Consider the following 27431-nt stretch of genomic DNA (forward strand, 5'->3'; position numbering starts at 1 on the left):
GGGAAAGACAGGGATTACCTAAATATCCATATCCAGCTTCTACCAAAGCAGAAGCCTTCACAGGAGCTAGAAGAAGCCACAATGTCACTTTTGGGTTGAGTGAACAATGGGAAAGTGTGTTCAGTTCTGGAAGTCAGTGTGTCATTCTCTGATAGCACCAACCACAAAGTAAATTGGAGAAAGCAAATACATTGAAGGGATGAGCCTCAGACACAGCCTCTTTTGTCTGTCCTTCCAGGAATTTACATAAGGAAGCCTTTCTGTCTGGGAAATTAAGATGTCTTAATTTTAAAGTGTGTGAAGGAATTGGGACTTCCAATGATCCCTTTGAGATGAAAACCAAATAATGTGTCTTTCTATCAGAAATCCAAGTTCAGTTGTTGGTTTTCTGGGTCTATGGTTTTTACAGTTTTAGTGTTTTTCCCCTTCCCATAATTATAGAATACTTCAGTGCAGCTATCCAATATTTCTTTCTGATCTTAACCCAAATATATTTAGCAAAATGTAACAAGTTTCATTTCAGAAACTTTGAAATGTCATGATCAAAATATGGCAATCAAAAATGTTAAAATAGACGTTTTCTAAATGCTTCACCCTTTAGTTTCATTTCTAAAATCTAGTTAGGCTTGACACTCTTCAAAATATTTATGGGAAAATATTTGACTTAAAAGGGAAGATACACGATTGTGCCAACATCAATCTTCTGAATTCATGAGCTTTCAGTCAGAGACAATATTGGGCACTGAGCCTTTCAAAGCCTTAGTGAGATAATGATAAATTATCCTCATTTTTTATAGAGAGAAAGTACAGTTAGGCATTTGCTCACAAAAAGAACAGAGCTGCCTGAGACAGTTCTGAGCCAGGAGGCAAAACAAAGGCAACCTTCAAGCTGAGCGTGGGCTGTGGTCCCTTATGAGGCTGTGGGAGTCTTCCAGGACTGAGCTGAAGCCTATGAGGTTATTCCTTGCTGTTTCAGTTGATTTAAATACATTTGCTGTAGGGTTTTAGCTGCTTAATTCACTATTGTCGTGGGGCAGAGAGCAACTGAAATCAAAGCACTGTAAGGATTATTGGTTTCATTAGTTCTTAAATTGTGACACTTTAAAACAGAGTTCCTCAATAAGAGTATGGCCTTCACTCAGGTTAAATGTAACTGTCCAGTTTAATACAGAAATCCCCTATTCTACATCCAAAGTTACAGAATATAGAATCATAGAATCATCAACCCATAGAATCATAGAACCATAGAATTGTAGAATCATAGAATGGCTTGGGTTGGAAGAGACCTTAAAGAAAATTTATTTCCAACATTCTGCCATGTGCAGGGACACCTTCCACACAGCCAGGTTTCTTAAAGCCCCATGCAGCCTGGCCATGAACACTTCTAGGGATGAGGAAGCCACAGCTTCTCTGGGCAATATGTTCCTGTGCCTCAGCACTCTCACAGGAAAGAGTTTCTTCCTAATATCTTATCTAAACCTCCCCTAAGTTTGAAGCCACTGCCCCTTGTCCTGTCACTTCATGCTCATGTAAAAAGTTTCTTTCCATCTTTTTTGTAGGCTCCCTTCAGATACTGGAAGGCCACTATTAGGTGATCCCTAAGTCTTCTGTTTTCCAGGCTGAACAATCCAAATTTTCTCATCCTTTCATTGTAGCAGAGGTGTTCCATCCCTCTAATCAGCTTGGTGGACCCAGTTGGTTATGGGGTCTTGAGCTGAAATAATTTTTGATTGCACGGTCCTAGGCTGGTAAAAGGGATGTAAAGTGCTGCTCATGACTTAGGCTTAAATATCACAATGGTTTTGACCAGTGTGCATCAATGAACAAGGGAAAAATATTACTTAAGATGACTTTCACTTCCATGGAAGAGATGAACATTCCCAGGAAACATCTATCACAGTTGACACAGACTCCAGAAGCAGAGCTTTTTTTGGGGAGTTCAGAAACAGATGAATAGGTCTGGCTGTCAGGAAGATTCTCCTGAAACTTTTCTAATTGATTCACATTGATGCTGTATATGGCTTTCTTGCCTCACTGTGTATAATTCTTCTTTCTTCATGCCACATACTTATTGCCAGTTCCTCAATATTCATTCCCACTAGGATCATACAAATAATTCCTAATTCTTTCTGAATTTATTTTCCCATCCATCTTTGGTTTTCAATGGGTTTTTTCCCCCCTAAAAAAACTTCAATATCTTTGCTTCAGATTATGGACAATAGCCATTATGGCAATACTTCTGTTTGCACAGTTTTCATAGTTTGGGACAGTTTGTGTAGTGCAATGTAGCCTTGTAGAGATTTTCTCAGCAAAGCACAGACCAGGTGTGTCAATTCAGATAACATACCCTTAGCTACTTACCAACATTTTCATGCCTTTAATTTATTCACTTAAAAAGGGCATTTCAAGCTTTTGGTATTTTTTATTTACATTTAAAAATTTTACAAAACTTAATGATTTGTGTGCAAGGAAGTCATCTGGGTTTTGCAGAGTTTTCTCCTTTGGGCAAGCACAAAAATTCTGAAGATTTTGGCTATATAAGTGAAGTTTTTCATTATTTTTGAGACAGGGATTAACAGACATGAGGGGAAAAGAGCATCCTCCAATCAGTTCTAAGCCTCACTTTCATCTGTTTCTAATCTTTGTGAATTATCTTTCCATTACCACTGATATACCCAAGAAGGATTTAGAGTTCTGTGATTATATCCCTACTTATGTGATTTTCTTGATTATTAATGACAGCAATGTCTTACAAAAGGATTTAGCAAACCAAATGAAGGAACACTTAAACTTCTGGGGTTTGGAGGACATCTTCAAGACATGGATATTCAGATTATATTACCTTGGAGTCTCATAACACCTGGGATGTAAGAATTTTTCTTTATAGCAACAGCAGTGCTTGATACATCACAGGACATATGGATTGGATAAACTCCCAGATTTTAATTTTTCTCTTACTTCCCTCTTCAACTTGTCATTATAGTAACTCTTGCTCCTCTGTGTAGGCAGATCTCAAGTTAATCTCCTACCTGCAAAGGATCCCACAATGAAGAGAGGAAATTTGTGCTGTTGGTAACTCAATGGAAGTAAAATAAACCTGTGTGTCCTTATGTACCAACCTGTAGAAAACTTATTTAAATTTTCCTTTGTCCCCAGAGAAAGTTGGTTTATCAGATCTCCAATTTCCCCAAGTAAAGTCTGTTTTGCCCATGATGGTAATGGGTAATGACCTTCCTTTCCTCAGCTCACGAGTTTTTTGTTATATTGGAGGGGGAGTGATAGAGAGATTTGGTGGACACCTGTCCCTCAGCCAAGGTGAATCCACCACAGACACCAGCAAAAAAAAGTGGAGCAGAAGTTTTATAGCCAATAGTTTTCATCCAGTTTCACCTGGATTCTTGTAATTTTCATTTTCCTTCCTTATATTTCTAGATAGAAGTTATGATGAGAAATGTGGACCTAGATACAACCTGCCAAGGAATTTGCCTTGATTTAAGACCCAAACCAAGCTTGTGTTATTCCTATGGATAAAGAACTAGACTCTCATCTCCAGGGCAGGCCAAAAAGAAAGCTTATCTGCTTGCATGCCAGACTGAGAGTTTGATTTAAACAGGTTGTCAAGTCAAATCCTGAGTATTGGATCTGCTCTCTAAGAAGCCTTGAAACCTCAGTATTAGTTAATATATGTTGAAACTGTGAAATTTTTAGTATTGCTGCTGTGTTGCCTCAGTATAAGTAAAAACTCATTAATTTTGTAATACAAGTAAATCCTACTCATGCCAGTACAGTTGATCAAAGACCCTGACATCTCTAGTGCAATAAGGGAGAGCAGAACAAGCCATACATTTTTAATATCATTTATAAAGGAGCTGTGGAACAAAGTGGACATTAATCTTAGACCTTCAGGGACTGTGACTTGCTCAGGTCAGAGGTTGGGTAACACTCAGGTAAATATTGTCGAACCTGGAAGAATCTGTGACTTGAAAGGCATTTTTGTCAAAGCTGGCAGTGTGGCAGGGGACTATTCCATGGATTCCCTGCTCAGTCCAGGGTGGTTTGACACCTTCATCATGTATAAACTTTATTTAAATACAGTGAATAGAGATGCTGAGTATAAAGGATTTCAGGAATAAGCTTTTCTTGAACTTTAAATTTTAATGTGTTTTTTTTTTACAAATTTTTCCTTCTGCAGTTTTCATAGTAAAGTATAATTTTACTACTAAACAGAAGTTTATGTTTTTATATACCTCCTTAAAACCCTCAAACCCACAGATTTCTCTAAAGTAATATATACATTATTTTCCTGCCTGCCAGTGTGATCAGCCTACCATATATGAACACAGTCTGCTTCTAAATCATAGCCAAGTCCTGCACAACCTTCCAGATCTTTAATTAGCATAATGAGAAATAGATGACATTTAATAAAAGCTTATCTCTCCTTGTTGCAGTTCTGGTACTATTCAACTGTGCAATCTATGGAAGGACATGGTTAACTCAGTGCTGAAAATTTTGAGTTACATTCTCACTTGATTTGCATGTGATCTGAGTGTTACATCTCCACCTTAAGCACCCTTTTTCCTACTTGTAGAAGAGAAGTTAGTCACAATGATGTTACACTCTTTTATAAAGTTCTTTGGACAAGATTGATCTCAAGATCATGTACTTAGAACATACTTGTCCTAATGGAACCTCACAGGACAGTCAGGCAGCACTCTGGTCACTGCAGCCAGTGAAGTTTAGAATTACTCACCTGAAGAAAAATAAGGTTTCTGCCATAGAATGAAAAGAGGCCCCCATGAAACTCTTCTAGCTTCAGCAATCAGGTCTGCTCATACTGTAAAATCTAAGGTTACTTGGAGGTATTTACAGGTGAAGACATTTATGTGGTATGTCCCCACATTCAATGAAAGATCACTCTATAAGTAGGTGTATTAGTTTGAGTGAGTGACAGCTTGGGAGTTTGGAGGACAGACCACCTTGGTGTGTTTGGACAGTCAGTAGCACACTGGAGGTATAAGTAGAGCTCTCAGACTTCTATGATATTTACTGCTTTGCTTTATGGAGAATTGTCGTATTAACTTTTTTAAAAATTGTTCTAAACACAGCTTGAAATTAGTGTAATTTTGGTTTTTTGGATCAAAAACCATAGAAAAAAGATTTTGGAACAGATTTTGGGAGCTCATCAGATTTAATACCCTATGCAGACTGGTGCCAACTCCAAAATTACATTAGTTTTCCCTGGACCATCTCCAATCAAGTTTTTAATATCACTGAGGAGAGATATGCCACAACTAGTGATTCTCCAGATAGTTATTATATCCATGTTTGACCATGTTAATTTTGACTTTTTTTCCTCCTTATTGCACTCAGAATTTTTCTTGGTGCAATCTGTGACCACTGTCTCATCTTTCACTGAGTACCTCTGAGAAAGAGTCTGGCTCCATTTCCCCTACATCTAATCATTGTGCACTTGGTCTTTCCATATCAATTGCATGCAACCTCACTGCAAGGTAGGCTTTGATTTCATTTATATAACCGGCATATTCTTAGTTAATACGGCTCATATTTTCAATGTAATAAAGCAATATGGTGATTGAAAATAACCACAAATTTTTGATTGAAAAATGCATCTGAATACTTATCAGTGAGCTTCAGCTTTCTGTTGAACAGGCTTCTTCCATCAAGACATTTTATAAAGACTCTCTGTGACAGCTTCTAAAGGAGGAGTTGCTGATGATAATCATCATCTATGCATTTTCAGCATGGATACTTCAGAAAGTACCAAGCACTCCTTAATAATTTTGCTCCTTTTGATATTTATGAAAATTAGTAAACTGTGAAATTAGGAAAGGACTAGCAAAAAGGGTCACAGTGTATTTTCCTGTGATCTGCAGAGCTAGGCTTAGATGAATAAAATAACGAAGAAAAAGAATCATGTAATTCTTTGTCATTATGAATCCTTAGTGGCTGTAAGTGAAAGAAGCAATCTAAATCACCAATTCATGCTGCCTTGAAAGCATCTTCATTATGAAATGGAAGACAGATAAGGCAAAAAACATGCTTTCTCCACTATATGTAGATGTGTTATGATGTTGAAATACATTTCCAAGACAGTCCCAGTCTTTACCGAATCTCTTGGTTGTTGAGGTATTTAAATGAATAAATAGTAAATAAAACAAATTACAACCTTCTTTTATGGCACACATTTCCCTCAAAAAAGAGGGAGCTATACCAGCCTGTCTTCTGGGACTGGTTCCATGTACATCCTGTTTTTCACATTGTTCCAGGCATTTCTGGTTGACCCTGAGGAAATACAGCCTAGGGAGCATGACAACACCTAAACAGGATGAATAGTCATGGCCCAATTCCTGAAACGGAGACCTGGTCCTGTTCATTTGCTATTGCACACACATCTTTGGGTATTCAGAGAGCTGTCCTTGTCTTCTGACCTGTCAGGAGACATTCTTTTCATTTCCAAGGCTTTCAGTACTGCTCATTCTGATAGACAATCATAGTGCAATGAATCATTTGCTTTCTGTGGCTTTCTTTGTCATCACGTAAATTGAAAAGCTGTGGTTTAATACACATCCCCCCATTTTGCTGAGGCAGCAGACAGGAGGATTTAGAACATGTCAGACCTTCATCATAGCATTACCTGTCAAATAAATCTTTTTGCCAAGACACACAAGTGACTTTAAACCTAAAACTGAAATAAAACAATATTTTTCTTCCCAGAGGAATTGCCATGTGTTGCCTTATTTGGGTGAAGTAAAACTGAAATTTTTCCTTACCCACTTCCACGCATATTGTGAACTCTTCAAACAAATCTGTTTTAGCACTGGTAAAATGGCAGAAGTGGATGACAAGCAGATTCTCAACTCCACTGAAATGTGCATTCAAATACTGAAATTTAAAATGTGCATTGCCAGTAATTCTCTGCAATTTTATGATCACATAAAAAATTTGGAGTCATTGAAAACATATGCGTGATGCGTGGGAGCAAGAGGTTCAGTTCTCATCTGATGGAATTTATTGTGTAGCTCTTTGCTCTCCTGAAATATGTTGGCAACTTATGCTTGATTTCTACTTCACTACTTGAAAGGTTTGTTTTCCTCTGAGCTTTTCATGTTTCATATAAGTATTTCAAGAATTAATTCAATTTGTTAGGCATTTTACACTTAGAAAAAGCTAAAATGAAGGTAATCGCTCTGACAATTTGGGGTTTTGGCTTGGGTTTATTTTCGGATTGCAAAGCAGTCTCCAGAGATATTTAGTGCTTACACTGACCTGTGTGTGACTGCAGTTTATTTAAAATAGTGCTCTAGATGCAACATTTCTATACAATCACAGCACTGTTTTAAATTCCAAGGTCTTTCCAGTAGCTTGATTATCAGTCCTAACAGTTTTTCTAGAAATTCAAGCTAGCCTGACTGGTCTTTAATTACCTGGCTAATTGTTTTCAGCCATTTCAAGAAACTTTCTGCCTGAACTAGGTCACTATGTTCAAATTCACTGTCATTGAGACATGATCATATCTGTGCTGTCTGCTCTTCTGGGACATGGGAAGCAGAATTGCAAATGGCAAGGAGGTACCTGCAAGAAAAGAAAACAAGCCCAAAATACATTGGCTTATGAGAGAGCTCCTGTCTCTGCAAACAATCCTGGTTAGTCATGGTGCTGTCTGGAGTAGAAATCTACACTTGCTGCTGATGTCTTCCTGAAAAGGAAAATTACCTGAAGAAATTACCCCAGGATCTTTTTTTCTTTTTTTTTTTTTTTTCTGAGTTAACTTGTGTAAATAAATGGAATTTATGATAAAACATTGAAGTCAATGTCCAGATGTCAGTACAGGGGTAGAACTAAATGTCCTGCTTTGAGGGTGGACTGGCTCAGCTGTAGAAGTGTGAGCCAGTCATCAAAATTGATTTATAATTTATAGACAAGAGAGTAAGAAGAAATGCCCAAATCCTTCACCAAGGACAAGGGAACTCTTTCATCCACAAAAGCTCAAGGATGATCCCTACTGACTTTAAAATTGCCCATGCCAGTGCCAGCTGTCTAGATCTATATCAGGGATTTTGAGAGATTCTGCTCATCTGGAAAAGTTTCTGCTGTGTAGGAAGCATTGAAGCTGCATTTACCTCCATGTGACCTGTATGCTCTCTTTGTTGATGTTCTTAATGCAGTAATCATCTTGTCACAGCCTACAGGAGAGACACAGAGGTTTTACATCACACAATGTTAATCCTCAAATAGGAATGGCCAAGATATAAGAGAACTTCAGTGATGTCACATGGTTGAAATTCTATAGACCTATTTTTATTAGACCTCTATATTTATTTCTTGACTATAAAATTTTTGAATGCAAGGAATTGTACTGGAGCACACAAAATGTTTTATTCTAGGCTAATTTCCTGCTCCCTTATTATTCTGTTTCTATAACTATGAAATGGAGGGTGGATGCTGTTTTGTATGTGAGCTGGTGCCCAAAACAAAAGCATATTTTAGAGCATCCCATCCACAGGCAAAGGAGTTTCTTCAGATTGACAACCTGGATTTACATCTGTTGTGGACTGAATGGAAAACTGGGATAAAAAAAGCAGTCCCAAAGCTCTATTATTATTGCTCAGATTTTGAACAAAGTGTTTAATACAGCCTGGTTTTCAGAGAAGATCCTCATTAAGAGTATAAGATTAAGTACTTCATTTTACCCAGGTGGTCAAAGCTAATTAAGGATAGTGCCCAAAATCTGGATAAGCAGAAAGGAACACAGATCTCTGACACTGTACAAGGCCATCCATCCTTCCCCAGGCTTCAGTGGTTTTTGCAGCTCTCTGGCACAAACTCTGATGGTTCAGAGGAGGCACCACGGGTGGGCACAGACAGCAGGGCTGGGACAGAAATTTCCAAAAACAAACAAGATTCACCCAGCTGGGATGGAGGCAAAGAGAAAGCTGGGGAAGGTTTAAGGCCTCTTAGTGCCCTCACCCCATAAGAATGTAGCACCTATTTCACATTGGATCCAGCATCTCAACAGAGCCATGTCCCAGGTCACTGTGACCTCCTGCAAAGGAATGAGTTGTAGATCATACCCATATAACACAGGTCTGAGGCATGGGAGCCAAGGCAATTATAACTTAGCAGCTCAACTAAGGTTCAGAAGCATAAAAACTCCTTGCATTTGCTTTTTTTTTTTTTTTTTTTTTTTTTCTGAACAATTCCTCATCTTTGGAACTGGAATAGCACTGACCTTCCTCACACAGGGGTTAAGAGAAACCCATTAATGTTTGCGACCAGAAATAAAAGTTAGAAGGTTAAGTAGTTGCTGTCCACACCAATAATTCATCACATTGGGCATAAAATTAGAGTTCACAGTGACCTTTCATTTTCTAAAATATTCTTTTGGGCCAGACTCTGTTATCTCCTCTAAATCCAGAATACACACATCCGTGACAGCAGATCTGATGTAAGTTTGGTGGTAAGAGCTGATTTTAATATTAACCAACGCTTACTATTAATGAGGTAATCAAAGTTCATGCAAATCCTTCCAGGCAGATAAATATTTTTTATTGCTACCATAAAACTGATGATAAATTAATTGTTCCTCATTTCCATAAATATATCCAAGAGTAGAATATATTTCTAGGTAATGCAATTACCTATTAATTATTTTCTTGTCTTCATAAAAATGAATGTGTGTGAGAGAGAAACAGAAAAATTTATGTATACACTAGAATGTAGAAAAAAGCTTCCCTTGCATGGGTGTAAGCTTTTATGTAGGACTTCACTAATGGTTTCTGTATCAGCTACAAATTTTCAGGTTCATCAGAGTAATTATGATTCCTGGCTCCAGCTCATAAATGAACCCTCATTTTTATGTATGGTTCTGCCGAGAAAATTATGGCTAGTCCTAAAGTCATTGGTTTCCCATGTTACTTGGAAACGCTGGGCACATACATTTATATGCATACACAGCTTTGCCAAATATTGTAGTTTTGTTTTGGTTTGGGTTTGTTTTTTTTTTTTTTTTCAGGGACTGGGGCAGGGGAAGATCATTGAGACTTCTGCAAAAAAGCTGTGATCGCTTGCTGTGTTCTTTAGTCATTGTCAGCATTCTCCCTCCCCTTTCAGAAGGAAGGAAGCAATTGTCTGTAGCTGTGAAAGTCATTGAACAGGCTGAGCTCTTCTGGCCCTTCGGAACAATATCCAGAGCCAGCCAAAAGTTCAAGACAGCAATAAAGGCAGAGTGTAGCATGTTGACAGAGACAGGAGACAGGATTGGGAGCAAAGCAGATGGTGAGATTTCCTCTCTTTTGCTACAACCAGCCCTAAGGAACTGAGATGGAAGTGAAGTGCCATCTTGTACTCTCTCCCCCTGCAGCCAGATTTAACGTGAAGATGTGCTTTGATGCAGCTTTATTCAGAGAAGGTGACAAACTGCTAAACATTATAGAAGATCAGTGGTTTGAATAGAGAAAAAATTCCCAATTGTGCTTGTGGCTCCACAAGACTCTGATATGCAGGGAGGTGCTCTGCTCCCGACAGCTTTACAAGGGTTGCAGGGTGCCTGCACATGAGGAAACCCAACAGGGGTTTCTAGCCTGGAAGCTCTGGACATGCACATGCACTGGAGGAAAAGTGTTCATATAGACCAGAGTGGATACCACAGAGGGATCATTCCTGTTTCTGCCTGTGGATATATGCCAAACAATGCCAAAAAATCTGTTGAAACCTATCCTGGGTCCCAGAAACGTCTCAATGGTAGTCAGAAAAATATTGGTCAGTAGAATACATTTGAACTCTCTGTATGGTCTCTCTTAGATTAAAGTAGGCAAACAAAATGTTAATTGAATTGTACAAGTGACTACACTGGGTTAACAGTATCAATAGTTACCAATAGAACTTCTGCCTGTGGAGAACAACTACAACCACCAGAAAGCATTTCTTCTTGTTGTCTTTGTTTGAAACTTGAGGCTGTGTCTTTACCATTAAATTCAACAGTGGTAGGGAGTTTTTGTAGGTAATGAAAGTCTCTGCTGCCAATTTGACAGAATGGCCCCCAAAAGTGGCTACACTCAGGGCTGGAGACACAGACCACCAGGTAGACCAGGCCCATTCCCAACAAGAACCTTGGATGTCACTACCCTGATTTGAATGTTAATAGAGTACAATAATATGAACCTCGTTCTATCCCATTCACAGCAATCTGTGGCCAGCAAAAGATTCCCAGAGCCTGGAGAGGGAGCATCTGGAGGGCAACACAAAGGAATTTTGGCTACTCCAACCAATAATTTGGCTTCACTGAGAGCCCAGCTTGAATGCCTCTATTACACACACACACTCCCACCAAGGGGAATAAGAAAAAGCAGTTAGAGGTGTGCACCTGCCTGGATAACTGTGATTTATGGCATCACAGAGATGTGGGGGGATGGCTCCTGTGACTGGGGGCTGGAGTGGAAGGATCCAAGCTCTTTGGGAAGGACAGGCAGGGACACAAGAAGGGGCAACACCCTCTACATCAATGACCAGTTGGAGTACACGGAGCTCCACCTGGGGGTGGAGGAGGAACTGACTGAGAACTCCTGGATCAGGGTTAAAGGGAGGGCAGGGACAGTGACACTATAAACTATTCCTGCTGCAGGTCACCCAGCCAGGAACACTGAGGGGATGAGACCCTGTAGAGACAGATGGGAGTGACTTTTCCAAGCCCCTGTTCTCCTGGGGGACTTCAACCACACCAGTATCTTTTGGAGGGACAACATAGCAGGGCATAATGAATCCAGGAGGTTGCTAGGAAATCTTGGTGGCAACTTCCTTTGCCAAGTAATAGAGGAGCTATGAGGAGACCTATGCTGGACCTTGTTCTCACTAAAAGACAGGGATTGAGGGGATGTGAAGCTCCAGGGCAGCCTTGGCTGCTGTGAGCCTGAAATGGTGGAGTTCAGGATCCTTGGGGCAGCAAGAAAGGATCACAACAAGCTCACTGCTCATGACCTCAGGGGAGTAGACTTTGGCCTCTACAGGAATCTGCTTGGTAGAATGCCATGGGATAAAGCCCTGGAGGGAAGAGAGGGCCCAAGAAAGTTGGTTAATATTGAAGGATTGCCTCCTCCAGTACCTAACAGGGTCTACAAGAAGGCTGGAGAGCAACTTTTGAGAAGGGGAGGTAAAGATAGGACAGGAGGGATTGAATTTAAACTGAAAGAGAGTAGGTTTAGATTGGACATTAGAAAGAAGTCCTTTCCTATGAGAGTAGTGAGACACTAGAATAAGTTGCTCAGAGAAAGTGTGGATGTCCCATCCCTAAAGGTATTCCAGACCAGGCTGGATGGAGCTCTGAGCAACCTGATCTAGTGAAAGGTGTCCCTGCCCACGGCAGGGGGTTGGAATGAGATTATCTCTATCTAAGATTCTTTCCAACATAAATCATTCTATGATTCTGCTAATGTAGGTTTTTCCATGCTCCAATTCTAGAGACCAATCCAGATATATTTAACTTGTTGGAATTAATGTAGTTTAAGCTTTTGGGGGATGAAATGATAATCACAAAAGAGATCAGGAATTTGTTTTGCATAATGTGTCAGCAGAGTATGTTGTGCATGATCTTATAATGTGCACTTCAGTACTGGCAATTATGTATCTCATTGTAGAAATCTCACTTTTGTAATTAATGTTTCTTCATTTTCTACTGGGAAATATAATTTGTGAGTGGAATGGAAAAACCTTAATGAATCAACATCAGTGTTCAAAGGCTTGAAAAGCCTGTGGCAGAAATTAGACTTGTTTAAATTATACAAGCAGGTAATCCTATCACAACCTAACAAGACCCTGTTTATCTTCAAGGCTGAGGTAACTGATACTCAGTCTTTCAATATAAGCCACATTTGTTTAAAATTCCTTTTCACATACTGATTTGATGAAACTAATTCTACCTCTGCAGTGATTAATTTTCTAATGTAAAACTATCAACCAGCATGAAAAAACCTTCAAATCTTCAAAGAGGGTTAAAATATTTATTCTCTTGACTAGTATGCTGAAAGATGCTACATATGGTTCATATTCTGCTAAGAAACGGGAGATCTTTAAGCTAATCCTGCTCTTTATAGTTGTCTATTTTGGGTGAGCAGTCATTCTGTTCTTCACTCACTTCATGTGTTCAGCTGTTTAAATCTTACGGAGTCATAGGAAAACTTCATCACTGGCAAAATATGTGGGCAATCAGAGAAGCTACCTCAATGCAGTCTGAAGTCTGAGAGTGTGCAAGGTCTCCCCTTTTCAACTACTGACCATTATCTTCCTTGTGAAATGTGAGATTGCTTAGCTGTGTCTGGAGGGTGACACAGGACAGCTTCTTGCACGTGACACAAAAGTGGGGAATCCATGGAGGATGCAGACACAAGTTAAAATCTGGCTAAGTCACCTCATTGATTCATTGTTTATTTCAAAGATGATGCAAGATGAATTGTCTTCCACCAAGCTATACACATTACTGAAGAAAATGAGACACATTAAAAAAACTTAGTGGAAGAAATGTTCTGGCAGGTAGCATTTTGATTACAAGGCACATCCAGATCACTGAAGATGTTGGTACCTGAAGGTTTACCTTGGGATAATGAAAAGCATGCCAGCTTGAGCACAAAACAGGAGCTTAGGGGTTTACTAAACATTCAGATATCATCAATTTGTGTTTTATCTGTTAAATAAAATTTCAGGAGCTTTGTGGCTTAAGAAAACCTCAGATATCCTTTAAAGGAAAACTGGTTCATTCCTCACTTGCTGAGTTTCTTTTTCCCCTCTTCATAATGTCACTCCTGATTTGCTGTGATATGGGCCAGTTTTTGAAATACTCTTATATGGACTTGAAAAACCAGATCTTCTACTAAGTGAAAGGCAAACCCTTCAATTACTTTAGTGAAGCTGATCCTCAGTTGTCATCTGGAGGTGAAAGTCCCTTTCCACTGCAATCCTGGGAAGAAACAAGAATGAAAATATGAATGAATTTCTCTGTTTCTGTCATGAAAGTCACATCTGAGTGTTCAGCACTGCATTTTATCTGGCATTAAGAAAAAGACATTAGCATTGTTGAAGTCCAGCCCTTAAGGATTACTTATTATAAAAACACCATTCCAAGTGTGAATTTTGGAAGTGATTAGAAATCTTTTTAATTTTCAGTTTTTTCTCTTAAGAATTAAAGAGAAACTTTCTTTCTTTGTGTTCCTTGCCTTCTGAAACACAAGGTGGGGAAAAGCTTAACATTTCTAATCCCAAATTTGGAAATTTGAAGCAAAAGGCAATTTTTCTGAAAATGTTGGACTTGGTCACTTTTTATCTCCATCAAATCTTCCTTTAAAGTGACTGCACTCCATTTTGTTGTAAAACTGTGTCTCACAGGGAAAATATGATTCTTCTCACTATGAGTTAATCTTGCATCCCTGAAGAACCAGCAGTGCTTCTTGTGGGAATGGGGTTTCCTTTGTTCTAGAAGGAAGAGGTTAAGGTGTATAAGCACAGGTCATAAAGGCATATTAATCACAGAGTATGTACTAATGAGGCAGCTGCTCCAGCTCGATTAGAATTGCAGTCATTACCTCACTCCTTTGCCTTTGCAGAAGTGTAATTTTTAATTGGAAGCGGCACTTGCAGATCCCCTCATCCAGTTCATTATGGAAGAGCATTGTCAGGAGTGGCTGGCAGGATGCATTAGCAGGGCACTGTGTGTGCTCTCACCTCGTGCCAGCTCTGTGTGCTCCCCCCAGGCAGAGCAGACACTTTATTGAACACCCTGGCTGCTCAGCCGAAAGGATAAAGTGTGTAAATGATGAGCACAAGGACCCTTATGTGTCACATCAGTGCCGTCCCTTTGCAGGAAAACTGATTATTGCTCTTGAAATGCTCTTGAGGATGGTACCTGCCTCTGGCTGCCCATTCTGAGTCGAATAGGAAAGGAAACGAATGAGAGGGATTACATGGGAGGTGATGAACAGCTACTGAAATGGGAGCCAGTGTGCACTCCTCCCACTGCAGATACAGAAACTGGTTGTGTTTGTGCCCTCACAAAGGGGAGTTTTGTCCTGTCTGAGATTCCCTAAGGAGGTCAGTTTTGTGGGGAAGACACACAATGCTTCTGCTGTGGGAGGAGTGCACCAGGCTGTCTCTGTGGTGCACAAGCTGTGGGTAAGCAGGCAGGACAGCCAGGTGAAATCAATGCAGACAGTGTCCTGAGGAGAAGAACTTTGCCTTTGCAACTCTTGAAAGAAGTGTTTTGAACTCTGAAGAAACCCTTCAGTGACAGTCAGTGCTCCAGCACCTGGGAGATCAGTTTTGCATTTTTCAGTCTTGCATTCATGAGATGTATTTTCTAGGTCTGCCTCAAGTTACCCAACACAGGCTTTCTGGGACATCAATCAAATATGCAGAGCATTGGCTCATTTTACTGATTTCAAATTTGAGTGTTCAACCCCTGAAAAGGAAATCTGTCAGCCTCAAAAGCTTCTCCAGAAAAGGCCATACTGCAAAGTACTGGATCCCACAGTCATACTTAGACTCACTTAATTTGCTTTCCTTATATCTCCAGCAAGTCTTCTTAGAAAACTAGAATATCTCATCACTTACCTCCTCCTCTACCCGAGGGATCTACTTCAGGTGTTAATACACCTAAATGCCTAAATATATGTGTAGAAAGTAAGCTTAAAGCTTAATATCTTGTTTTTTAAATCAAACAATTGCTAACACCACTCTTTGCTGTAACTTTGAAAATTGCATGCCTTCTTTCAAATTAATTTTCTTGACTTTTAAATTATTATTTTTATTTTTATTTTTCTTTTTATTTATCCTTTCGTTATCTTTCCCCCATGCCCTCTAGAAGGCTGCTAAATCTTCCATTAAGATAGGATCCAGAACCCAGTGGATCCTAAGTAATTGGAAATTTCATCAAAGATTCAATTAAAACATTTAAATCTTCTTGAAAGTTCATCTACCTAGAGACCCCCTAAGAAAGAGATCAAGATGGTACCTTGCATTTTTTTTTGAGATTTCTATAAAATCTACAAGCAGGTAGAATGTTACCTTGATGTGATACGTATGTATGTATTTTATCAACTATGATAAACGCATTCATAAACATCTCTTCTTGCTGTTCTTTTTCACATAGCTATGGCACATTCAGAGCATAGCTATACCCTTGATTTTAAGATCCTATAAACTAAAAAGTTTGTATTCTAAGAAAACAATTAAAAGTAGATAACCTTAGAAAGTAAAGGTAACTTCAGAGGATTTATTTCTCCTAAACTAGGACCTGGGGTGAATCTTCTCTGTAGACAATCAGATCTTTTTCTCTGAGTCTGAAGAGGTTGCCCTTTTTTTTTTTATTTTCCACAGACTTCTGACTGGAATGGAGTCCATGTTTGAGATGATATAATTTCTATATATATCTATTCACACACAAACAGCTACTTGAGGGGCAGGTTCTTAAGTTCATTTTACAGCTAATGGAGGTCTCACCTAGATTCCACTGTGAGACTGAGGCATTCAATTCCATGACAGATATCCTACCTGGCTTCCTCTTATAAACTGAAGCCATCCCATGCACTGTCAATCACACAAATCTGCCTCAGAGATCTTACAGCTTTAGGAATGACTAGGTGCAGGTTAGACGGAATACCTAGAGATCAGAAAATAGCCCCAGGTCTTTATTTTCAAGACAAGTGCAACACTGAGTGGAAGAGGAGCTGTGTCTGGATCATGAGCGATAGGACTCAGCTGGCAAATTATTACTGGTCTTATCTTAGGTGACTAGAATGCCTTTCCCATCTGTCTTGGTTTGAAAAGACAGGAGTCTGTGAAGGAAGGCAAAAGCCCCCTGTGAAATGGAAAAGGTAAACTCCCTCCCTCTGAATTACCACAATATTAAAAAGGCTCTCAGGCAAAGATATGGGAATGGGAATAACAGTTCTTTACTAGGAAAGAAACTAAATAAAAATAATAATAATTAAAAAATGTAATTAGTACGAACGAAACTAGTGATGGAGTCAGAAACCTGACACCCTGAGGAGTCAGGGTGTTGGTAGTAGTCCCGTTAAATGGTGGCTGCTGCTCCTGGAGTGACAGATGAAACGCTGCTGAAGTGGTGATCTCTAGAAGGGTGGAGTTTTCTCTGAAGGTCTGGTGGTAGTTGGGCCTGGTCTTCCTCTGGGAATTCAGCAGAGGAGAAGCTGTTCCTCTGGGAATCCAGTGAAGTGGCTGCCAGTGTCCCAAAAAGTGCTGATTTAATGCAGGTAAGAATGCTTGGCTCCTCCCCTCTGGGTGGAGCATCTCACAGTGGGATGATGTAACTTTACTGGTCATGCAGTGAGTCATTCAATGGCCCATTAACAGAAGATATCTCCCCAGAGGGAGACATTGTTCTTGGAAGAGATAAGAAAACTGCCCAACCTCCAACAGTTGGCAATAGAATACATGTTTATCTAACAAGCCAGGACACCATCCCTCAGTTTCTACAGAAAGGCATAGTTCTCCTCACGAGTCTATATCTAGAGACCTTTAAGTTTGGTATCTAAGATAACCAGATAAGGCCTGAGTGGCCTCTGCGTGATCCTAACATGGCACTGGATGGGTACATTCAAACCAATTAATCTGCCTTTTAGGTTTAAATATCTCAGATCTGAGTCCCATCTCTGTGTGCTGTCAGCTTTTGAAAGCTGAAATAGAAGGAAATTGATTCCTGCTGTTGGTATAGATTCCTGTTCTGGAAATATTACATAAAAGGTATCAAATAGAAATAATTACCTTTGTGCTGGTGTCAAGGTGACAGGAGATGGAATCCTTACCTGCATATTAATTTCTGTCAAATCACTCCTAACAAAGAAGCCTACACCACTACAGAGACCTTTCATGTACCAAAATTAGATAAATCCAGACTCGCAAGTCTATTAAAAAGTCATTCCTACTTAAGGAGTATCCTAATCACCCCTTGGAAGCATTGTGCAGGCACTGTGTCTAATAAATATACAGCAGTAGAACAGAGCACAAATACTCCTTGCAATGTGGTTTTGCTAAATTATTCTAATTACATTTTTCAAACATATATATTGGGAAGTGAATGCCTGTCAATTGATAGTTCAGTTGTGCTTCTGAGATTTTTGTGCTGTCCTGATGTGTCTTCCTTTCCCAGCACCTTTACTTGATGACCTAAAAATATTTAAAACCTTTCTTTCATCACTAATAGTCTTGTGTAGGTGTGATTTAAAGAGTCATTTTTCACCCAGGAGTTAATATCTTCCAAACACTGGGTTATTCTGTGATGGTAATGAGGGGAGGGTAATCTGTCATCTATGTAGTGCTAGCATGCAAGTATTTGCTTAGTCTGTGAGTCATTTCTCCATTACTAGTTGAAAGCAAATATTAGAAGGGGCTTGAGGTTTTAATGATTCTTCTAGGATCCCAGGAATACAGAAAATGCAGAGGCATATCCATTCCTGAAAGTTTTAACTATTTTCATTCATTATTTGCAAATAACTGACACAATTCTCTGGAATAAAAGGTAGCAATTTGTGGTCAAGAATGATCAAAGAATTCTAAGGTCAATATTTACTTGCACTTACCCAGAGGGCAATTATATTCTCCAATATCATGTTCTGACCCAAAACCAGAGCAGCCTAAAATGTAAAATATGACTTGAATCAGCTGCATTTGTAGATGACTTTTGGCAAACTCATCCAGGAAAGGTGGGCTTAACTTTGGAGTATTTGTGTATATGAGATCAGCAGAACAGGTCTCTGAAAAGTTGAAGAGACTCTGTAGTGTTTAAGATGGAAAGGAAAAAACCTTTTCTGTGGGAATGCCTGGTTATTTGGGTCTAGAGGAACCCACCAGCAAGGGCATGCATTATAATCTCAGTTCTGGGGCTAACATTCCCAAAGGGAACCCAGAATTTTGTAACGTCCATAAAAACACCCAAAAAAACTGCCATAAAAAAATGTGCCAGGAAGGACTTTGGATTGCCTGATAATGGGAACAGACTATTTAGTCTATACAGTTGGGCTCAACTATTTAAGGAAGCTTCAAAAACTTGTCCCAACATTTTCCATTTAGCCAAATACAATAGAAATTCTTTGTCATTCTTGATACTGTCATTCTGTTGCACATCACAGGTACTGAGGTCCTACATTACTGCAGGAAATGGCAAATCTATTTGACTATTCTGTATCAATATTTGACTGGTAAAAACACCTGCTGATAATTAAAATTAAGTGAGTTGTTAATTTTTACCCAGCTTGTACTGGGGTACCTGGTTAAGCGTAGTTCTTATCCCTGTGTGCAAGAAAGAGATTTCTGGAATGCATTTTTCTTTTCTTCAATTGTTTTTTCTTGAAGTTGATATAAAAGCATTGGAGAACACTGAAGTACCCTGTAAATTAGGACTTGATCTTCTTCCAGCTGTGGCCCAGAATCAGTTAATTTCAGCAGTATAAAAGTTTAGTCTCTCTCATGAGCTGTTGACCCACAACATGAAGGTACCAACTGATACTCATTGACTAGGAAGGTAATTTAGAGAACTAATTTTGACCTGACATCTAATCCTGGTGATTGATGCTTGTAGAACCCAGTTAATCTATGGATTTTAAAAATATTGTCTAAGAAGTTTCACAACTCTTTCACCCACCACCAAAGAGAGATTATCTAGTGGTTAGTAAACAAGCATAAATATCAGTGAAGCAATTCTTCAGTGAATTTTTACTAGAGGAAAATTTATTATCTTCACAGTTGTCATAGGAATTAATGTACTTTTCATGAAAGAAAAAATCTGTTTCAAAAGATCACTAAATCCAGGCATAGTTGAGCACTATTTTTTTACTCTGTTCTAGTGAATTATAGCTTCACCTGTTTCTTTACCAAAGAAGATACCTTGCAATAAAGACAGGTGTTTCTTTTCAGTTAGACTTATGTGAAAAAGCCTTCTGTGAAAAAAGGTAAAATGCTTGTTGACAGAGGGAACACACATTTTCAGTCTGGGCGTGGTTGGTAACATCCATTTTGTCTTGGTCATACTATACAGGAATTTGTCAGACTTCAATAATTTCCTTGAACCACTCATTTATTTCAATAAAAATGCAACTTCAAATGTGAAAATATTTTTTTATATCACAGGCTCTTAACTGGCATGGGTATCTGTCCTTAAACCCCTTCATGGTGTACCTCAGGGCTGTCTTTAGTGGGTTAAACAAGTTCTTCCCTTGCTGTAGCATCACTCAGTGCAATCAACTCCACCATTTAAACAAGAATAGCTGTGAAGCTGCAGAGATATTTCCTCAAACACTTAGTTATAATTAATCTCAGAAGCATGTATTGCACCTCTGGAACCTTTTAGAACAGACTAGTTATAGTTATTTAACACTGTAGCCAGACAAGTGAAACATATATCTTTCCTTCTCTTTGGAACATTTTCCTCTAATCATGAATTAAATTGTTTATTATTAATAATTTATTATATTCTCAAGCTCAAATCTAACTCCCTATTGATGCTGTATCTCATCATCATTGTATCCAGCTCTGTATTTCTGGGGATTTCAGTCTGGAAAATCAGAGAGGCTGAGAAAGAGAGAGATTATATGGATAGATAGATAGATAGATAGATAGATAGATAGATAGATAGATAGATAAACATGTGTTTGTTTATATGTAGAAGTAAATATGCATACATCTACATAAAAAGTTATTAATTTTAAAAAATAAATTTTAAAAAGCACTACCTTCTTTAAATGCTTAAATAATTAATGTTATCTGTGAAAAATGGTACCACTATTTTAATGATTCTCTTAACTATTATTAAATGTAACTGAAGGCATATGAACATGCAAAGTCCATTTTTTCTGCATCTGAACATCTGTTGTTGCACCAGCTTTTGGGTGTCAATAATTTCCAACTTAGAGATTGCAAAACATTTCATTTCTTATAATGGCTCATCAAAATTATAAGCAATTGTTGTAGCCATACCAGCATTTCCAGAAGTCTAAGCACATCATGGTTTACATAGTCACCAAGATAACAGTGTGCTGCAAAAGTTTTGAAGGAGAATCAGGTTGGTCTTCATATACCAGAAGAGTTTTTATCATGTAGAGAGGAAAAGCATGGAAAAAAAATGTTTTAATCTGTCCCCTTTGACCAGGTTATTTTATTCATCACCCTTTTAGGCTCTGTTGTAAATTAGATGTATTTTAAAATGACAAAATTGCCTTCATTAATTTGATTTTTCCAAGTCCAACTTGATCTCTGAACTGTTAATGAAATCTAAGAAACCTATAAAATTTGCACAAAGCTGCCTAAAGTGAGGTTCATCTTACACACACATAATGATGTTGGCCCTGTGGATCTAAGACACAACTTTTAAAACTTATATTGCTTACAGATGGCTTGAACAAAACACCCTGAGTACTCATGTGTCACATTTACAGGCACAACTCATGAATTTCACATGGTAAAAACCTGTACCTTGGTTAGGGCAATTCCAGGCACAGGTACAGGGTGGGCAGAGAATGGGTTGAGAGCAGCCCTGAGGGGAAGAACTTGGGGCTGTTGGTGGGTGAGAATCTGAACGTGAGCTGAGGTGGCCAAGGGCATCCAGGCTTGACCAGGCACAGCTCAACCAGCAGGAGCAGGGCAGAGATCCTCCCCCGTGCTGGGCACTGGTGACACCCTGAATCCTCTGTCCAGTTCTGGGCCCTCACAGCCCAGACACTGAGGGGCTGGAGCACGTCCAGAGAAGGACAATGGAGTGGGAAAAGGTCTGGAGCACAAGTCTGAGGAGGAGCGGCTGAGGGAGCTGGGGGTGTTCAGTCTGGAGAAAAGGAGGCTCAGAGGAGACTTTATCACCCTCTACAACTCCTGAAAGGTGACAGATGGGGCTCAGTCTCCTCTCCCAAGAACAAATGATAGGACAAGGGAAAAAGGTCTCAGGTTGCACTCAGGGAGGTTTAGATTGAATATTGGGAAAGTCTATTCACCTTTAAAAAAGAAATGCTTTCAGTCATTGGAAGAGGCTGCACAGGAAAATGGGGGAATCATCATCCCTGCAAATGTTAAAAGAAAAAAATTAGTCATGTTTTTGGTAGTGGTTGGACTCCATTATCTTAGAGGTCTTTGCCAACCTTAACAATTCTGTGTTTCTATAATTCTGGGTGAGCTCCAAGCAATAGGAATATGTTTTGCATTATTTGGTTTAACATGAGACCTCAGTGTCAGGCTGTGAAATCATGTAAGGCATCCATCCATTATTTCTTGAATTTAGAAGTGGGGAAAAAAGCATAGAGATGAATCATAACTTTGCCGCAAGGCAAAAGCAGTCACATGGGATGCAGAGATGGCATTGACAGAATGCTGTGCAGCTGTACATGAGCTGGTCTGCACCATTCAGGACAGGGGCTCTTACTCAGGGGCTACCCACAAAACTAAAATATGCACAGGTCATCTTTTCTACTTTTGAATAATTTTGAATGTTTTTTCTTTCCATTCCCTTTATGTTTGCTAATCTTCTCCCCCCATATCCTCAGTGCAGACAGAATGACATCATCTCTCCTGTCGTTGTGTACCAGGCAAGTTCCTCAGCTGCCTCACTCTATTTATCCACTGCAGTTCTGAGTAGGGAAATTGTAGTATATCTCTTTCTATTATTTTCAGAGAAACAAGATCTTAAAGATTTTTTTCTATGAACAATTAGGTTACACTGACAAGAAGATGGATTTCTGTATTTGTCTTCTCAAAAGGAAAAAAAAAAATATTTAAGACTCCTGAAAATGGAAAACATTTCAGATGAAAGAGGGCAACTTAAACCCAGCACTACAGTTATCTGTAGGAAGCACCAAGATACTTTCAGTCTCAAATAGGACCACTTGAACACCAAATAGAAAGAAAATGGGGTAATGGGTTTTTATCCTGATTTAGTCAGGGTTTTTTTGGCAATTCCCCCTCTTCCTCTCTGTAGGGTCTAAAAGATAATCACTTTATCATGGAAATATAGAACCCAGAATGGTTTGGGTTGGAAGGGTTGTTAAAGATCACCTAGCTACAACCCCCTGTCACGAACAGGAGCATCTTCCAACAGACTGAGTAGCTTATAGCTCCATCAATCTGGCCCTAAGCACTTCTGGGGTTTCTGTCACTTGTAAAATCATGACTTTCCTAAATGTTTGTAGCTAAATTTTCCTTTTGCTGCTTGTTCAACTGCTGTACTGGACAAGCTCCTGTGCCTCTGGAGTGTCCTATTTGGGTCTTGCTTGCCTTACTGTGAATTAGAATAGAATTCAGCTTCTGCTGAGATGAGCTTGCATGGAGCCAAGGGTTTTCCTGCTTCTCACCCAGTTCCACCTCTGAGGACACAGTGGGGGGACAAGAAAATGTGAGGAGACACAGCTGGGAGAGCTGACCCCAGCTGACCCAAGGGACATCCCACAGCAAATGGTGCCATGCTCAGCATATAAACCTGGGGAAGAAGGAAGAGAGGGACATTCAGAGTGGTGATGCTTGTCTTCCCAAGCCACCAATTATGTGTGAGGGGACCTTGCTGTCCTGGAGATGGCTGAACACCTTCCTGCCCATGGGAAGGGGTTAATGAACTCCTTGGTTTGTTTTGCTTGTATGCAAAGCTTTTGGTTTATCTATTAAACTGCCTTTATATCAACTCACAAGCTTTTTAATTTTACTTTTCTGATTGTGTCCCCCATCCCACCATGAAGGTAGTGAGTAAGTGTCTGTGTGGGGCTGAGTTGTCAGCTGGAGTTAAACTTTGACAGTCATGAACTTATAAACCACTGGTGGAGAGAAATCTCTGAAGAAATCCTTTCTTTTTTTTTGCCTATCAGGTGCTGTGCTGCCTGCTAGAAAATCAGCACATGTTGAACTAGACTAAGGTTTACCATTGCTAAGCTCAGTAGTTAAAGAAGACTTTGCTATTTCTCACAGCAGGAATTGGATTAAATGAAAGTGTGCCACTGTTATTTAATGGCAGCTGACTTTATAGTAATGTAAGTAGCTCAAGAACCAATAACTTCTTGGGATTATGGTAAAGGTTGGTATATACTGAGTTTTCTGATCTAGGACTCAATGGAGAAAGTTAATGAAAACCAGGGGCTGCTCATTAGAATTTCTAATCACTCACCTGGAACATTTGGACCAGACAGAACCCAATTCTGAGCTCCTCAGTACAAGAGGGACGTGGAGCTCCTGGAGCTGGTCCAGTGTAAGACTAAGAGGAAAATACAGATGGGATCTGCACCTCTATAGCCAGATGGCATTAGGGTACACTGTGCACCTGTGAATACTAGACCTAACACTCCTGTGGGTCTGCTGTGCACCTGTGCCTTGAATCACAGATCAATAAATCCAGTTTTCCCCTTCTTTGACCTGTCTGGAGGCAGGGCTCCTGTGGTCCTGCTCATAGTCTTGGCTACTCACTTCTTGTAAATAAAAGTCAGAAAATCCTTTACTAAGATTGCAAGAAAGCCTTTCTACTATATCTGGGGACATGCCCACTAGAAACTGGAGCAGCAACTTTTCTGAAAGAACCCCCTTCTGTGATTTTTTTTCTTTGCAACTTGTGTACCCATGCCTCTAGGAATGCTAGAAGGGTTTAGGAATGCTTTCCATCCCACATAACAATTTTTCACTTGTTCAGAGGTGAAATTCTACAGCACTGGGTGTGTCCACTGTCCCGTGGACTTGTCCATCCTGTCCCACACTTAACTATCCAGCTAGAACTGAGACAGCAAGATGAATGTGTTGGTTGGAACATACCAAGAATATCCAAAATGCTTAAAAGAAGAGGAGGGAAAGGTGAAAGAGCAGAAAAAAGGGTTTCCTCTTTTTCCCCCCATGGACTGGCTTTCTGAGGAGTAAAGGTAAAGAGGGTAATTGTTAACAGTTCCAGAGAGGTAGTTCCTGAAGCATGGATATGATGGCAATGCTAAGTACAATTACCAAATTATTATCCTGACCATTAATTTTATCCTATAAGACAGTGTTACACACTGTGAGAAAATAATAACTTTAATCCAGCCCCCAGAGATGATAAACAGCACGACAGAGAACACATACAACAAGTGTTAGATAATGCAGCTCTGAATATAAGCACAAAACCCCTGACAGCAAATAAATAAACACTGTGACCTGCAACTGCTAAACTAATAAAATGAAACCTTTTAACAATTTGTTTTAACATGGTCTGATGAGATCTGTCTACGTCAACCCTCCACGCTCCCCATTGAGCGCTATTACCTCACTCCCTCAATGGAAAGTGCCCACCCCACCAAAATATGTTTCAGAAAACAGTTTTGGGCTCTTGGTCTCTCTTTTGACTCATGAGGGCATCTGGAAAACCACATTATATTAGCTACCTACTTTCTCAAGGGCTAAAATTACGTGAGATGACTCCCACTCATTATTGCTTGTATAAATTCATATAGAAAGATTCCAATGAACTCTGATTTCTTCTGTTGTAGGTTAATGATTTAGCCAATAAATTAATTTTATTCTTTTTTTAGTCTCTGACCTTGGCTAACATCCCTGGCTATTAGCACATTATAAATATTAAGCATTAGGATTACCCTTTTTTGTATTGAAAAAATCTATAGGCCTTTCAAAAGGTAGTTGGCAGAAGATAAAATCTGGACTAAATTAACCTGTCTATATCCTGCTTTTGGTAACACAGTAAAGCAAACTTACCTCCACAGACTCACAGGATCAAAGGATGATTCAGGTTTGCAAGGGCTGCTCTAGCCCAGCCTGCTGCTCAAAGCAGGATCAGCTACAGGCCAGACAGGATTGCTCATGGATTTATGCTCTTTGGCCTTGAAAACCTCCAAGAATGGAGACTTCGTGGTTCTGCTCAGAAATTCTGACCAGTGATAATCACTGTCCCTTTACAGATAAAATAGACAAAGCTGTATCAGAAACAGCCCAACCAACTTGCATAATGGCTTTGGTGCCCTAAATCCTCCCTGGTCCAAGAGCTCCACCTTCCTATTCCCATTCCCATTCCCATTCCCATTCCCATTCCCATTCCCATTCCCATTCCCATTCCCAGGGCAGACTGGGGCTGTGTGGGCTGGGCTGTGGCTGATGCAGATGTTCAGTTTGGGTCTGTGGGACCCTGGCACGTCCAGCTGCTGCCATGCACTGCCTGTAGTGCCCAAAGCCTTTGCCTCTGTCTCACTGAGCTCTAATTTAAATCTTTCTATTCTACTCAGCTCTGCACAATCTTAGGAATGTAATGTCTTTCAGATGTCTGGAGTGCTCTAAATTTGGTTGAAATTGGCTAGTAGTTTCAAAATTTAGGGAGAAGACGAGAGACTGATAGATAGACTAAAGGAATACATAAAGGTTCATTTCCTTAGCAAACAAGTCTGAGAATCCAATTATTGTATGATTCCTGCACAAGGTGAGAAAAATGTAGCTAGCATAATGTTTCCTCAAACCAAGCGGACATTCAGACTTTTCAGAATTAAAATGGCATTATTTCCATAGCAAATCTGCTTCCCAGTGGCATGAGAGTTACATCAGTTTTTGCTGTTACATGAAGACATTAATCCTACTTTAAATGTCTGTAGGCTTTTTAATCCAGCATCCCCAGTGTGATTACAATAATTAAGTTTGCCATGTAACACTCTAATGAGAAAAGTATGATTTGTGGGGAAAGGTAATATATTTTATGAAACTAAGCAATCCTGTTGGGGACTAAATCAAACAAGGTTTCAGAAGCACAAAATTTTGGTTTTTCCTTTCCAGGTTGTTCACCTAGTGTAAAAGTTGATTTGTGCCTCAAACTTTCTGAAATAACTGCCCTAGACTGAGCCATGTATTAATGCTGAAACAAAAAGGGAGAACATGCTCCATAGAGAACAGGGATCAACCACCATTTCCAGGGCAGTTTTCATGAAATAATACATGGAATTTCAGATCCAACCTGCCCCCAAAAATGATTACACAATTAAGGACTTTAATTATTACCCATGCTCTTCCTAATTGTCCAGAACCATTGTTCTTAAAGATAGGAAAGGCATGTTGAAAGCAATGCCACATTAAATGATAAAAATACTGGAAGAAAAGGGATAAAATATGTACAGCCCTCTGTTCTCCCAACTTCCCACTGATCTAATGATGCAAAAATCACTGCTTGGGACAATATGAAATTACAGGCAATATATAATAAGATTGAGTTGAAAATGACAAGTTTATTGGAAATATCTGTCTAAAGGAATCACACACTTTCCAGATGAGTTGGGCAGAAGAACTAGTTTGCCTGTACTGCAAAAGAAAAAGGAGAGGAAGGAGCTTAAACAGAACCAAAAAGAGGACTTAGAGAGAAAATAAGACATTATGAGAATGATGATCATCAAGTTATCTAAACAATTGGAAATACTCTGACTATTCTCAAATATTGTTTC

The 27431-nt window shown here is 39.4% G+C and overlaps 1 long non-coding RNA gene across 2 annotated transcripts in view; it reads left to right on the forward strand.

Annotated features, from left to right (window-relative positions):
• The window catches only part of LOC146768479 (uncharacterized), a 72195-nt gene that overhangs the window by 27326 nt on the left and 17438 nt on the right, over positions 1–27431 (forward strand). For both annotated transcript variants that reach the window (XR_014953109.1, XR_014953110.1), the window contains exon 1: positions 1–27431. This exon is cut by the window's left edge and continues 27326 nt beyond it; it is cut by the window's right edge. This is a non-coding gene — a long non-coding RNA (uncharacterized LOC146768479).

The sequence above is a fragment of the Lonchura striata genome, chromosome 2 (genome assembly GCF_050655825.1).
Source record: "Lonchura striata isolate lonStrDom1 chromosome 2, ASM5065582v1, whole genome shotgun sequence".
In the NCBI taxonomy this organism is placed as follows: Eukaryota; Metazoa; Chordata; class Aves; order Passeriformes; family Estrildidae; genus Lonchura; species Lonchura striata.